The sequence below is a fragment of the Corvus moneduloides genome, chromosome 5 (genome assembly GCF_009650955.1).
Source record: "Corvus moneduloides isolate bCorMon1 chromosome 5, bCorMon1.pri, whole genome shotgun sequence".
Lineage (NCBI taxonomy): Eukaryota > Metazoa > Chordata > Aves > Passeriformes > Corvidae > Corvus > Corvus moneduloides.
This window is the reverse complement of record NC_045480.1, coordinates 12,937,156-12,951,655: the sequence shown is the minus strand read 5'-3', so window position 1 is coordinate 12,951,655 and position 14,500 is coordinate 12,937,156.

Sequence of the window (14,500 nt, the reverse complement as noted above, 5' to 3'; positions counted from 1 at the left end):
CCTTATTTATTGGCCTTTCAGCTATAAATATATATTTGGCCTCTGTATTTTTTTGGTAGCTTTAAAATATATTCTTTTTTGTCTGCATTGAGGCCTAATAACCCAAATTTTTGTCCAAAGCATGGGTTTTGAGAAACACAGATTTCCTGTCATATCTTCATTATGGCAGCTGCTGTTATTTAACTGATAAGATTCTAGTAATTTAAAAAAACTTCTACCAGGAGCATAAACCCATACTTGTCTACTTTGTCTTGGGACCTGAGTATTTTTTTCCTGGAGTGTTTGAACTGTGTGCTCAGGCAATCTTAACCTTCTGGTTTAAATCCAAATATATCAGCTGCGGGAAGCACTACATTTTATTTACAGATCCATTACCCCCAAAGAATTTAATGTGCCATTTCCATCAGAGTTAGATTTCTAGGAGCTGAACTTGGATTGCTTTCTTGGGGAATGAACTTGCACAATTTGCATTTATGAACTGAAGACTACAATGGCTTTATTCACTGTATCTCCTCATTTCAATACAATGCTGTATGGGAACGTAATGAAATATGACAGATGAAAGTGGTGGAGTCAGTTTTCTGAGACAGTGCATGCTCTGCACTGAAGCCTGTTGCAGGGACAGGACACTGCCTCTGTCATCTTCTCCATTTGTCCTCACATAGCTCTTGCTGAGCTAGCCTGCTGGCTGAAAACAGTGTAGCATAAAGTTAGAAAGAAAATAGCTTTTCTGGGAAAAATCATTACTGACTTCAGTACTACAGTGGCTAATATTGCTAATGTGGCTAATATTGCTAGTGTGGCTATGTAAAGCTTTCAAGCTACTACCTCTGCAAGTCATGATACTACGCTACACCCACTTGGTCAGCAGCAGCATAGGCTCCCTGGCAGAATGCAGAAGCACAAGAAAGGCACATATTCTGCATTTTAATAGGATTGACCAAACTTTTGAAATAGCTGTCATCTTTCTACAACAAAAAATCCCTTAGCAAACAAATATTTCTCTTGTGGAAAGTCTGTGAAGAAAAATTTTGGGTTAGACACCCTTTGTTTGAGGGTGTATGGTCTGTTTATAAAAGTTGCCTTCACCCACATGTTGTAAGGTATTTGAACCTTGATAGTGTGCCGCAGCCAAACCATCTTTAGCTATTCTTATCAGAGCCCTCAGAGTGGGACCAGGCTGGAATTACCTTCACTGGCTTCACCTGGTCCTTCCACCTTCAGCTGCAGCACATCTGCCCCAAGAGGGTTTTTAAGCTCCAGTCGGAAGGTTTAGAGAGGGAGGGGTGGGGTAGGTTTATATTTGTTCTTTGTCCTTTGCTGGCTTCTTGTTTGGATTTCCTGGACTAATTCGGCTGCTGAACACTGGATGGGTTTTGTTGTTGTTGTCATCATCTTGATGCTGCTTGCCTGGATCAGGAGCCCCACCTGTTAGAGCCCTCAGGAATTCATCAAGGACTAAAAGGTAAACTGTGCTGAATTGGGAAAGAAGAAGCTGAAAGACTAACTACCAAGACAGCAAGGAATAGATAAAAAAGGACTGTGCTGCACTAGATTAAAAGCAATCATATTATCAGAAAAGTGTGTGTGGAGCTCATGGACAGAATAGAGAAACCAATCAAGAAATGTGAAATCTCATGCACAGCAGTTGCAAAATGTATATGTACTGTTTTATGGATAAGTTGTAAAATGTATAGGTAGAGTATCATGTAAAGGTTGTGAGATGTATAAGTAGAGTAACATGTGTAAGTAGGTAAAATGCATAAGTACTGTGTTATGTAGAAGTTGTAAAAAGTATAAGTAAGTAAGAAAATGCATAAGTAGAGTGATATGTATAAGCAGTATAAGATAAGTAGGCAGAATGACATCATACCCTACTTATACACTTTGCTTATTTATACAAAGTAGTGACATGTGTCAGTGGAGTGTATTTTAAACAATAAGAAGCCTCTGTGAAATCGTATTGGTTCATTGATCAGAAGGCATCAGCTCCTGCACCCACATACTTTGAAAAGCAGAAATTCTCAGTGCCGGCAGTAGAGGTTATATCTGCCTCTTCCTTTGAGCTTCGGCTGAGTGTGGTGATGAACTGAAGGTGTAACACTATCCCTACCTGCACCATTTCTCTACAGTTTACTGCATATATGAACCCTGCACCAGCATCTCCTCAAGACTGTGGCAAACCCATAATTTCTATCAAAATTTGTCATTCTTGAGAAGTTATTAATCAAAGCTAAAGAAAAAGCTAACTCAATGTCAATTTGCTTTTGATTCTCTGCCAGGTAAGTAATATAGGTTAGAATATTCCTGCCAGAAAAGTTTTGTGCAAGGAAGGTTGTTTCTTTTTGCAACCCTCCCATGCACCAAACTGTAATTATTGTGGTCATTATTACAGTAGAAAAGGCAAACAAGGCCCATAATCTCTTGCTACTCCTTTGCAGGAGTATTTTCTTAATATTTTTTGTTTGGGAGGCAGGACAATTCCTAATAATTTTTAAACTCCTCTTTGTTTGCTATATCTATCTGGCCTTTGTGCTGGGAATCATAATGTAGACAGATTGCTTGTGGGAAAGGATTTTAATTCCTTAGATGTCTGCACAAGTCAGAGCTACAGAAAACCTTTATAATATCAAGTGTTATGTACAAATTATTTTCTGACATGATCTATTTGTAGAAACATCTCATATTGGCCAAGAGATTTTGTTTAGAGAAGGATAGTTGCCTGTCTTATCATGTGTTTCAGCTATCCTTGGCCCCATTCTTCTACTGATTTGCTTCTTATCAATAACAGCTACATTGCATCATGTCTCAAGTGTCTAAGTTAAGGGCATGTGATTCTGGAATCCTAGAATCATGGAATGGTTTGATTTGGAAGGGATCTTGAAGATCAACTCCCCATGCCATAGGCAGAAGCACCTTGCACTAGACCAGGTTGCTTAAAGCCCCATCTGACCTGATCTTCAACAATTTCAGGGCTGGGGCATACACAATGCCACAATGTTCCTGGGCAGCCTATGCTAGTGCCTGATCACCCTCACAGTGAAGAATTTCTTCCTAATATCTGCTTTAAACCTAACGTGATAGTGTCCAGACAGCTTGTGCATGTCCCCAGTGAGGGAGACTCCATGCAGGCTCTGGACAATCTGTTCCAGTGTGCAGTCATGCGCACAGAATCACTGAATCACAGGATGGGTCAGGCTGGAAGGGATCCAGTGGATCCTCTGGTCCAACCTCCCTGCTCAGGCAGGGTCACCCTAGAGCACATGGCACAGGATTGTGTCCAGAGCGTTCATTGATAAGCTCCCCTCATGATGAAGTTGTCTTTTCTCGAGGCCGAACAGACACGGTTCCCTCAGCCTTTCCTCTCAAGAGAAATGTCCTAATCATGTTTGTCACTCTACCTAAAAAGATCCTCTAATCATCTTTGCCATTCTCCACTGAACCTGCTTGAGAAGCTCCATGTCTCTTGTGCTGATGAGGCCTTACCAGGGCTGAGTAGAGGGGCAGGATCATCTCCCATGACCTGCTGGCAGTGCTCTTCCTAAAGCATCCCATGGTACTTGACCATCGTTTGATGACCCTAAGCTAGTAGCCTAACTCTGTGCTCCTTTACTGAATTTATGCAATTCACTATAGAAAAACAAAGCTATTAAAGGAAGAGTGATCTTTAAGCTTTTTATTTCTAGGGTCTGTAAATTAGGTATACCACAGCACTGAAGCAGATTCACAGCTTTCAGACCAGAGTTGTCTCATTTTTGGTGAGTTTAATCATATCTTGCCAAGAATATCAGGCCTATCAGCCACAAGACACAGGTGCCTCTCAGGCATTAAGGTTTTGCTTTAGTTCATGGGGAATTGTGATGATAAATGTATTTCAAATGCTAAAATACCTAGCTCAGTTCCTGTTTAAAGTGAGTTGAGAATTTCACACACCTCATGTATCATTTTCTATTTGTATTAGCTGTAAGGTGCTATGAATCTCCTTCTTTGGTATCTAATTTCATTTGTGAATAGTTTATTAACTCTATTCAAGACTTAAAATAATGCTAAAAGTGTGAATTCCCATAGGTGAAGGCCCCTAACTATCTGCCTGACAACACCTACCTCCATTTTAAATGAACACTTTGCACCAGATGTTCATGGAACGTCAATAATTCAGAGTTCTGCTGAAAAACTCTTTCTCAATGTTCTTGCTGTTTAACTTGAAGTCTTGGGACCTTACTTCCTGAAGTTCTGAAGACATGCATTTGAAATGTAAAATTGAGGACTGTGATCTGGACATAAGCATGCAGACATGACCATGAGAATTAAAGTATAATTTTTTTTTCCCTCTGTTGCTTTTTTTCCCACAACTTCTGTTTGCAAAGTGAAATAGAGACTTCAATCTGTTCTACCAGCCCTTTGAATGTGACATTCCAGAGATTTATTAGGAGCAGGTGTTAAATATTTTATTCTCTTTATCTTGTTACTACACCAATAATTTACTCACTCTAATATGACTGGATATTTGCTAAACTCTAACATAATTAGTGATGAAAAAGGGCTTCCAAATAACCACAGTGCAGTTCAAGTACATGACATGAATTTTTTTCTCATTTTTGTTCCAGATTTTGGCCTTGTTACCTTCACTTGTAGAATGTCAAGTAGTGTTGCCTTCTGGCAGATTTGTGCAGCACTATGTGGGCCATTGCTACCTGGTAGCTCACTTTCCTCACTAGTATTTATTCAATGATTCTAAGGTAAATTTTACATCACAAACTGATGTCAAATAAATGATTTATGCTTAGCCTGGCACCATCTCCTAAGAAATCTGATTAGTTCAACAGAATTTCCAAGATCCAAGTCTTGGAAATCAGCTGAATTTCTCTTGAGAGTCTCATTTAAATGACAAGAAGAATAACAATATTGGGTGTCTGCAGTTACCATTTGTTTAGTGAGAGCCTACTTGTGGGTTTATTTATTCGTTATCAACAAATGCTAGTCAGTTGTGAGAGGCATAGTTTTGTTTTTTAAAAATGTTTACTAAACTTAATGGTCACAAGTAAGGTTGGGTCTGTGGGGTTATGTAGTAATATATTACCTCAGAATGCTAATCATTCTACTTTTATTGTCTTCTGAAGCTGTTGTTACAAAAAGTTCCTTTGAGTATTAAAGATGTCTCCAAGAAACTTAAGTTTGAGGCTCTGCTGAGGTCCAGCCAAGATGGTGTCAAGTTCCAAACCATGCCCACTCTGTGGTCATATATAACAGTTATTTATATAACTATTAAAAAGCTACTTTATTACTTACATGCAGGTGGAACAATTATGTTGACATATGGAGTTTTATGAGCAGCAACATATTCTATTTAGTAGCTAATCTATGGCTTTTTTTCTTCTTCCAAATATAAAATCCTAGCTCTAGAGGACAGCAATTTCTGTGGTAAGCATGAAGATTGCCTCTTACCTCAAACTGATAGACTCTTGTTTATTACTGCAGGCGCCTGTGATCTTGGTTAGCTGCAGAGTGATTCTCTGTAGAAATACAAACAATACATCACTATCCTCTTCTTTGGTAGACACGTACTCCAATCCAGTGATCATCAGTGATACCAGTAGCAGACCACCCAAGCAAGTGGAAAATCCCTTCTACTCTCTTTACAATTTTCAAATTTCCACAGCTGAGCTCAGCTCAGATACACTGGTTCACAGATTAGCATAAAAATTTACTTCTGTGTGGGGAGAAAATCCAAGCAGTCATTTGCTGAAATTATAAGCTTCATTTCATTTCCTCTTATAACGTGATCTAAATGCTGTGGGAATTCTCACTTACAAAAAAATTAAAAATCAGAAGGCAGGCTCCTTATACGTTGTCAAACTTCTAGTGCAGCATACAGTCACCATTTTGTCCCTTTTGTTTTTAGTGCATCCATCTGCCACGTGACATTATTTGTAATTCCTCTTCTGAATGAAGAATCAACGTAGCATCAGGTTAACATCAGTATTATTACCGTTTTTTGAACAGGACAATTAACCTAAGTACAGAGCTTCATGAACCCTTTTCATTAGGGGGAGCGATAATTGAATCTAGCATCTCTGATGCAATCCTGCTCATTTACAGTGTAAAGAGTCCTGTTTTCCTAAGCACAGAAGAAATCAAAGCGGAGACAAATTCTTCACAGAGCGCTCCAAAAGTCTGTAATCCAGCCTCTGGCTAAAAAGTCCTCTCCTATTTTTACACTACTTCTGTGGTTACAGCTGGTATTTTTGCCTTTTCTCTCATCCTCATTAGCCAATCTGGGCGTCTCACACCTTTCAATGTAAATATGTATTATGTTATTTCTCCTGCGTACACAACTTGTAAACATCATTGCATTGCATTGCCTTTTGATTTATGCTTAAGGTACAAATAACAGTAGTTTTACCTCCTTGCTTCTAAAGAACAGCTTAGTGACTGTTTTCAGCTGTGTTAAATGAAGGAATTTGGCACTCTAAACTTCATCAAGGTAACATTCATTGTCTACCAAACTGCAAGGCAAGTAAGAAATGCTAGCTTTTGGGCATTATGTAGCAATTCGGTAGCTTTGTGCAAGAAAGTTAGTGGTGTCTGTTGGCAAGGAATGTGCAAGAAGACATCTAAAGCCCAGTCAATACATCTGAAGTGATCAGATCTGCAGATGCCTGATTAGTTTCAGGCCAGTCTTTTCTAAGTTCTAAAGCCTGTGTTTACCCTTGCAGTTTAAAAGCCGTAGTCTTTACCCTGACTTTTGCAGACAGCTCCAAAAAAAAGTTTGAATGGCATTTGAGATGCTATTTCTTAGGGCAGTAAGTGAGTCTAGATAGGTTTAATCACCATTACTCAATGTCCAAAATGTGAACTCTGATTCATAATCTATTTTTCTTTTTCCTTCCACTGGCATTATGCTTTACAACAGGGAATCATGAGGTTGGGAAAGCATATTTGGAAACATAAAGCCAACCTAGATCCAAAATATGTCAATCAGTGTGTTCTACCCACATTGTGAAGGGTCAGTTTTAGGAGCATGTTGAAACATTCCACATTATGGAACTGGTAAATAAAACCAAAACAACATTTAAACTTTCTTCCAGTTCCATGATTTATTTCTCAGAAATGATTTCTAGCTGTGATATTTTCTTTATATTTTTTTTGACCACAGTTGTTCAGCTTGTCCTTTTATAAATAGTTTGTGGATTTGGATCTGCCTTTCATCATACAGACCTTGACATGTTTCCAAAGAAATACATAGATTCATATTTAATAGGGTTAGAAATGTCAACCCACTCATGTAGCCATATATGTGCTGTACTTGTGTGTATACAGTTGTGAGGCTATATTATAAAGAAGTAGAACCTTTTTAGAGAAATTTTATTGTAATTGAAGAATAATATTTTAGAAAAAACATACTGATTCCTTTCAAACATCCTATGAAGAGACTTATTTTGAAACTCCTTCTTCAAGGTCACCCCAGGGACTACTGTCCTTTTCATAATCACCACAGTGGGCTGTGGAGGGAATTTAATGATTGATAGACAGATGGACTATTTTTCAGAGTATTGTGTGAGTTTTTAAGGCCATTGCTCTCTAATCTGAAAGTTTCCAAATAAAAGGAAAGGGCAGTATCACATGACCCAGCCACAAGTATTCTCTTAGCCAAAGAAAATTTACATCTTATAGACCATCTAGGCTTGTCCTCAGGGTAACCTTGATGTTTACAGATGAGAAAAAATCCAGTGATATGGAATCTAAAACCAGGGGACAAAGGATGCAGAACAAAGAAACCTAATAGACTAAAAGCTATATATTTTAACAAACACTCGAATAGTTCTTGGCTACATTCCTGCTGTACAAAGATAGCAAATGCCACTCTTTCCCTTCTCCAACTAGGTTGGTGGCTGTCTTATGTTGGGATCGCTTCGTTCTTCTCCTGTAAGAGAAGTCTGCATAGGTTTTTAAAGTGTGACTCCAGTCTCTCATTCTGAAACCTTCTTTCTGACTCCCTCTGCTCCTAACATCCAATGACAAGGATGTTGGCTAATTAAAACTGGGAAGTCACTTCCCTTGAGGATTTTCCAGTCATTGTCTTTGTGATGACAAACATATTAACAAAAAATTTTATGTTTACATCTGAGTTATGCAAAATTCTTTGTTAAGAATACAAAATTATTAGGGCAGAGATAAGCATTCAACAGCCTGAGGGGGCAGGTATCTAATTCTTTATTGTCTTCTTTCCTGATGGCCTCATACTTAGGCAAGGAGTGATTAAATGTTAAAAATGTTTTCTTCTCAGCACAGTTCTTCATGACTGTGTCCTACACTCAAGAAGGATGATAATGTGACAAACTGCAGCCAGGCCATTGTGTGCTGGGCCCAGGTAATCACACAGAAATCTTTGTATGAGCAGTGCTTCCTGTGGGCTGAAAAGTGCCTGCATGGTAGAGATGTGCTCAGTTTGCATTTGATCACCTTAGGGAGGCATCCATGGTCATATGACAGGTGTTGGCATGACACACAAAGGTAAAACTTTGTTGTGGCTTGGTGATGGGGACAAATACGAGCATTTGATGTTATAAACAGTCCTGCAATAAAATCAGAGACATGCGAGCTGTTTAGAGGATGTATGTCCAAACCACTGATGGGAGACATACGTGCTGCTTTCATATAGCTTGCTTTTGCAGAAAAGACTTAAGTCCCGCGGGTCAGAGCACTTATCTTGGATTTAGAGTCTTGGATACAGACTCCTTGTTATGATATGAGACACCCCACTTATCATCCTTCCACTTCAGTTCTGTGATTTTTAAATAGGAAAACTTAGTACTATTCTTTCAGATTGTAATAACAGGGATCATCCAAACAGTTTTAATAGAAGTCACTGAAAACATGTATAAGAGAGTAAGGAATTAGATTCTGGGTTTTACGTCTTCAGGGACAGAATTTCATTCCCCACAGAGAACTGAAGTCTGAGAAATCCTTTAGACTGTGAGAAATAATTGAATGAAAAAGCAGAGATTATGTTACTGCCCTTGATTGAGTGGCCATAGCTGCCATTTCCAATTCACATTCAAAAATGCTTTGTAAGATATCCCACCACTTTTGGATAGGAAATGTGCAGTTGTTCCCAGCTTGTGTGTTCCATAGAGTATTTACTACCTTTTCTTTTTGATACATCCCTCTCCACAATGAACACTGTGTTTGATGCTTCAATATGGCACTTTCAAATTGCCCAGAAATTGCAGCTGTTACAGTGTCTGATCATTAAGTGCAGCTCCGCACGAAGTATGCTGCTACTGCTTGCTGTGATGTTTATCAGCTCTCAAGTTTTAAAGTCTGTGTTTTTCCAGTAAAGCCTTGGAGTAACTTGGCTTGGGCTGCTCTTATATACCAAGAACCTAATCCTCCAAAGTTTTTCATGCTTAGCTCTCTTTGAAATCACAAGAACTTAGAAATACATTTGAGAATCGGGAGCAATTTTTTTAATCAAAGTTTCTGTGAATAGGATTTCTAAACATACACAAGGGAAGTAGGAGTATAAGTTTAATTGGAAACCATGAGTCTTGGACTTTTAACTCTCTTGGATTACTCCTTAGGATAGAATTTCCAAAAGACTTGAGTTTTTGGCAGTTTGTAACAATTTATTTAAGTAATTACATTTATTAAGAAGCTGGTGGATGTTCAACATATATGAAACTCAGGCTATTGCTTAGATACATAAAAGAATTTCTCTATAGTTGATGTTCTTGGTGTCTCTTCTAACATGACACCATGATGATTTATGATTAATGACTCCTATAAAACAGTGCCTTGAATTATAGACTTTAAAAACCTCGTTAATCCTCTCTCCAACAAGTGATTGCTGAACTATTCAGAAGGATATGGTTCCACTGTCAGCAGGAAAAGAACTGTCCTACAGGAAGGGGAAAAAATATAAACATAAATTTTTATGAATGGCTTGTATCTAATGGAAGAACACTCTGGACAGATGGGTCCTGATTTTAGAACTTGCGTTTACTGCATTCAAGAACATCAGACACATCCTTCCTTGGGCCTTTTCTCGTTACAGAACAGATTAGAAATGGAGTGAGGAAGGGGAAAAAATGGCTTGAATAGTGAAGGAGATCTCTTTGAGATTTCTGACCAATTTTAGTGCTTAGAATTGAAGACAGACACCAGGCAGTACAGGCAACATGAGTGAGAGGGTTTGGGGAAGGAGAACTCCCTCTAGTCACATCATGACTTTGGATCACTACTGGCACCCACAAGTTCTGGCATAATTTGAAAACTCTTGAGCTTTAAGTTTCACTGTTCCAGAAGCCTCTCTTCTCCATTTACCTGCTGGCTCTCATTAGCTCACTGGTCTCGTTGCCTGGCAATCCTTTCAACAGCTATATTGCCTTATTTTAAAGCTTAGCTTGTTGCGTTATTGAACACTCTCTCATTAATTTCCCTGCCAACTCACTGTTTGCCTGTCTCTCAACTTCTTACTGAGCCATTGACAATATCCTTCTATTACTTTTCTGTCAGACTCGCTATTTCCTTCAGTTATGACTAACTCTCTTGTCTATCCCTACCCCCTTCTACTCTTCTGTCTCCTGCAATGTTGTTCTTTTTCTTTAATTAGGTGTTGTATCTTTTGTACCACTTGACAGAGCTTTCTTTTGCTTTCTCTCAACTTTTTGATTCCACAACATCATCCTCTTATGTGGTGGTTTTCTACTACCCTTACTGTGCCAAACACTCAAAAATCTGGTTTTGTCCATTACTTTCACCAATATCCTCAATCACTTTTCATCTATACTTTGCCTGTGTGTCCATTGAAATATGATATATTAAAACCTGTCACTTGTTGTTAATACTCATCAGAATGTTAAGAGGTTTCCCTCTTTTTCTCTTTTTTTTTTCTCGCAGATTATGACTACTATGTTATAGTTGTCACTATAAAAATGGATGCCAACTGGGATTCCATTTCCTTTCTGGAAAGCCATTCTTGATTTCAACTTTCCATCTTTCATATCACAAAAACCTTGTTGTTCTGCTTTCTCTGAATTTTTGCCTTTTCTTCTTCCAAAATCAAGCAGAGGATCTCCAAAATTGTAATCTTCTCATCTATGGCTTCCTTGGTGTCTACACCATGCTCACATATCTGTCCAGATGGTTTCTTTATCACTGTAAATTTGTTTAGCATTACATTCTGAGCATTTTGTCTCTCCCTTTGAATTCTTCTTCTCCTCCCACGTGTTATATACAACTTTATTACACTGCTAATGATCAGCTCTGATGGCAGCTCAGCGCCCTCTCAGTATTGCATGTGCTTCTATTCTTCCATAGCATCATTTATGCACAGAACACTTTGAATGGCTCAAAACTTGCTTCTTCCGGCAGGATCACAGGGAAACTGGTGACTGGCAACTAAGGAAATCCTCAGGAGAGACTGAAAGGTTTATCTCAGTCATGCTACTCCTCATTATTTATTCTAGGTAGTTGTTGAATCCTGCCTTGATAGGATCTTTGTCACAGGGTTTTCATTTATTTAGTTTTGCTTGCATCTTGGCATGATGGCTTTGTTTTTCCTGAATAATAACATGGGAATCATTATAGTATCAATCCTCAGTTTTTCCTTAAAATACAGATTCCTCTATCAGGATTGAAAATAAGATGCCTGAAAGTCAGTAATTTCACTTATTCCAAAGGAAGAATGTTTAGCAACAACAAGGTTTAAATGATGTCAAATCACTGCTTTTGTTTCATGTGCATACATGTAGTGCAATCTTTGAAAGCCTTTAGAAAGAAGATAAACTTTTCCTAGTCAGAAAAACCTAGCTTTAGTTCTTACACATTTAGTTTCTTAATTTATAAATAAATTCTACTTTTGAATGTGATCAAAGTAATGGAAATCCATTCTCCAGAACATTCTGAAACTTTGAGAGAAAAAAATTCTCACAGACTTTCTTTTCTCCGGAATGAAACATTCTTTAAATACTGCAACTTAATCCGAAGCTTGTTATATTATATCCTGCAACATAATAACAGGAAAACAGAAGTTTTTCTTCCTTGTAGTAGGAAATTCTGACTACTTTGATGAATTCCCACGAAGAAGTATAATGTATTCAAGGAAATATGTCAGAAGTAAAAAGTGTCATCAGCAAATCTTTGGCCAAATTTACCACATCATGTTTTTTGGCTAGTTACTCAAAGCTGTGTAATATATATAGCAATTCTCCAAACCATACTTTTTCTTTCTTTTTCTTTTTTTCCCTGAGTTTTGCATATGTAATTCTGATGTAATTCAGTGAAGTTATTTCCCACTAGATTAACCCACATACTCAAATTATATTTCTCAGTTTCCAATATAAACACCCAGCTTTGCAGCCCTTACATTTAGCCAAACAAGGAATCCCACTGGTGCCAATACAAGTAAAACCCACTGAAAAGGTATATGGATGGCAGAATCAAGACCTCATAAAGTTGAAGACAACTACAGAGTTAACTAATCCCTATGCTTGCTCTCTGCAGAGTTTAGAATCCTCCTGAGCAATCCCTCCGTACTGTAATATGCAATTCATTATAGAGACTCAAAGTAGGATTATTTTCCAGCCTTTCTTTTTCTTTAGCCCTAACAGGATTTGAATCTGCGTTTCATTTCTCACTCATATCTTTCCTGCTTGCTTTCAGATTTCCCATTTGTTCTCTTTCACAAATGGAGCTTTGGGCAAACATTTTGTATGTGGGATGGGTCGCCATGTTAAAAAGATTATCTCACCATGGAGTCCATCAGCATTTAGCAACAACAGCATTTATATTTTTCTCAGGTTGCCTTTATCTCTTAATCATTATTAGCTGACCGAGATTTATGACATCTTCTTCATCTAGAGATAAAATCAATTAGTTGAAAAATCTTTAGCTTGTTAGCTAAAGTCAAAAAACTAACTGTGAACTTGGATGTGCATAATTGTATTTTCCAGTTCAGCGAGCATGTGTGCAGGAAAACAGCCACAACCCCCAGCAGGGAATGGTCAGCTGGTCCCAGCCTTTTCAGGACTCTTGGTGCCAGGCAGCTTTCAAAGAGGGAGGGATGGGCCCTAAGGAGCCCAAAGGATTTTCCCGACCCTCTTGGGTAATTTACACCAATCTTAAACATGTATGTTTGTCTGAAGTCTCTTTTATCAGCGTGGTAATCCCATTACTGACAAATGAAGATGTAATCACAGTTTATTCAAATAGTTTGAAAGCTTTATCCCTTTTAGAGAGAAAGGAGAAAGTACAATTGGCTGCAACTGACTTCTTAAACTCCTACTGGGACACTAGCAAAGCAAAAATGATTTTTAAAAAGCATTGGCACTTGAGTATAGCCTACAGGATCCCTGAAGTAAGGAATCTGCTCTTGCTCAAGGAATTTACATCACACTCAGCACTGTTACTATTAATTTGAATCAGTGAGAGAAAAGCGATGTCTCCTTGGTTTGTCCTACAGTGCTGCTCCCTACTGGTGCCATCCCTGCTTATCTCCATCAGTAGTCGTGAGGGTAGAGATGCTGGCTGAACTGTGTCTCTGTCACCAGGGTAACCACTGCTAATATGCAGAGATCCTCCCTTTTATGAAATGTACACCAGTAACCAAAAAAGTGTGGAGAAAAATCTGGAGTAGACAGCCTTGTGCGTTTTCAAGGGGAATATTAACAACTATCACAATGTTTCTCCATCAGCCCCGTTTGTAGCAAAGGGAAACAGAAATACAGACCCAGTGAAAAGTCTTGGTGCAGAAGTGAAGCCTTGAGCACTAACAGCCCCACTGAAGTCTCTAAGGTGATGAAGTGCCAAAGAGGATCCACGGGAGGTCCTAGGAACTCCTTGTTAAATCTTCTTTGCATGTGGAACACTTCCTTGTCTCAGGTATAATCCATTCATGCTGTTCTGATACACTAATATAAAGGTTATAAAAATAATCCAAAAGTTATATCTCCCTCTTTCTCCCCCCAGATAACAGCAAAGAACAATTTTAGTAATTTTATGACTAAATATATACCCAGGTAACCTAAACAATTAAAATGAAGAAAAAAAGGTTTACATTATTTTATCTTATGAACAAAATGTTATCTTTAAAGAGTTTATATATAATGTGAATTCCTTTATTAGGTAGATATCTTTCATGTGAGTTTCTTGACTTTATAAAGAAATTTGATCTCACTGATAAACAGAGTATCATGTTCTGCAGTTTTCAGTATAGGATTGAAGTGCAGGAGGTGATTATTGGTTTGCACTTCCATTAGCTAACAAGAATCCCTTAAAAGTAAACTGCTTTTTGCTTTAGAAATCACTGTTTTTATTTCTTTTTATTATGATATTTCCTCAACATAGACTTGGAATTAATTATATAATAAGCAAAACATTTTTGCTTTGAAGAATGTATAGTCTAAATAGGCTGAAATTGAGAAGAGAGAGACTTGGAGCAACTTGCCACGCACCATACAGCAGTTTAGCTTTGTTGCTGGGAGTAGTCTTCTAGAGC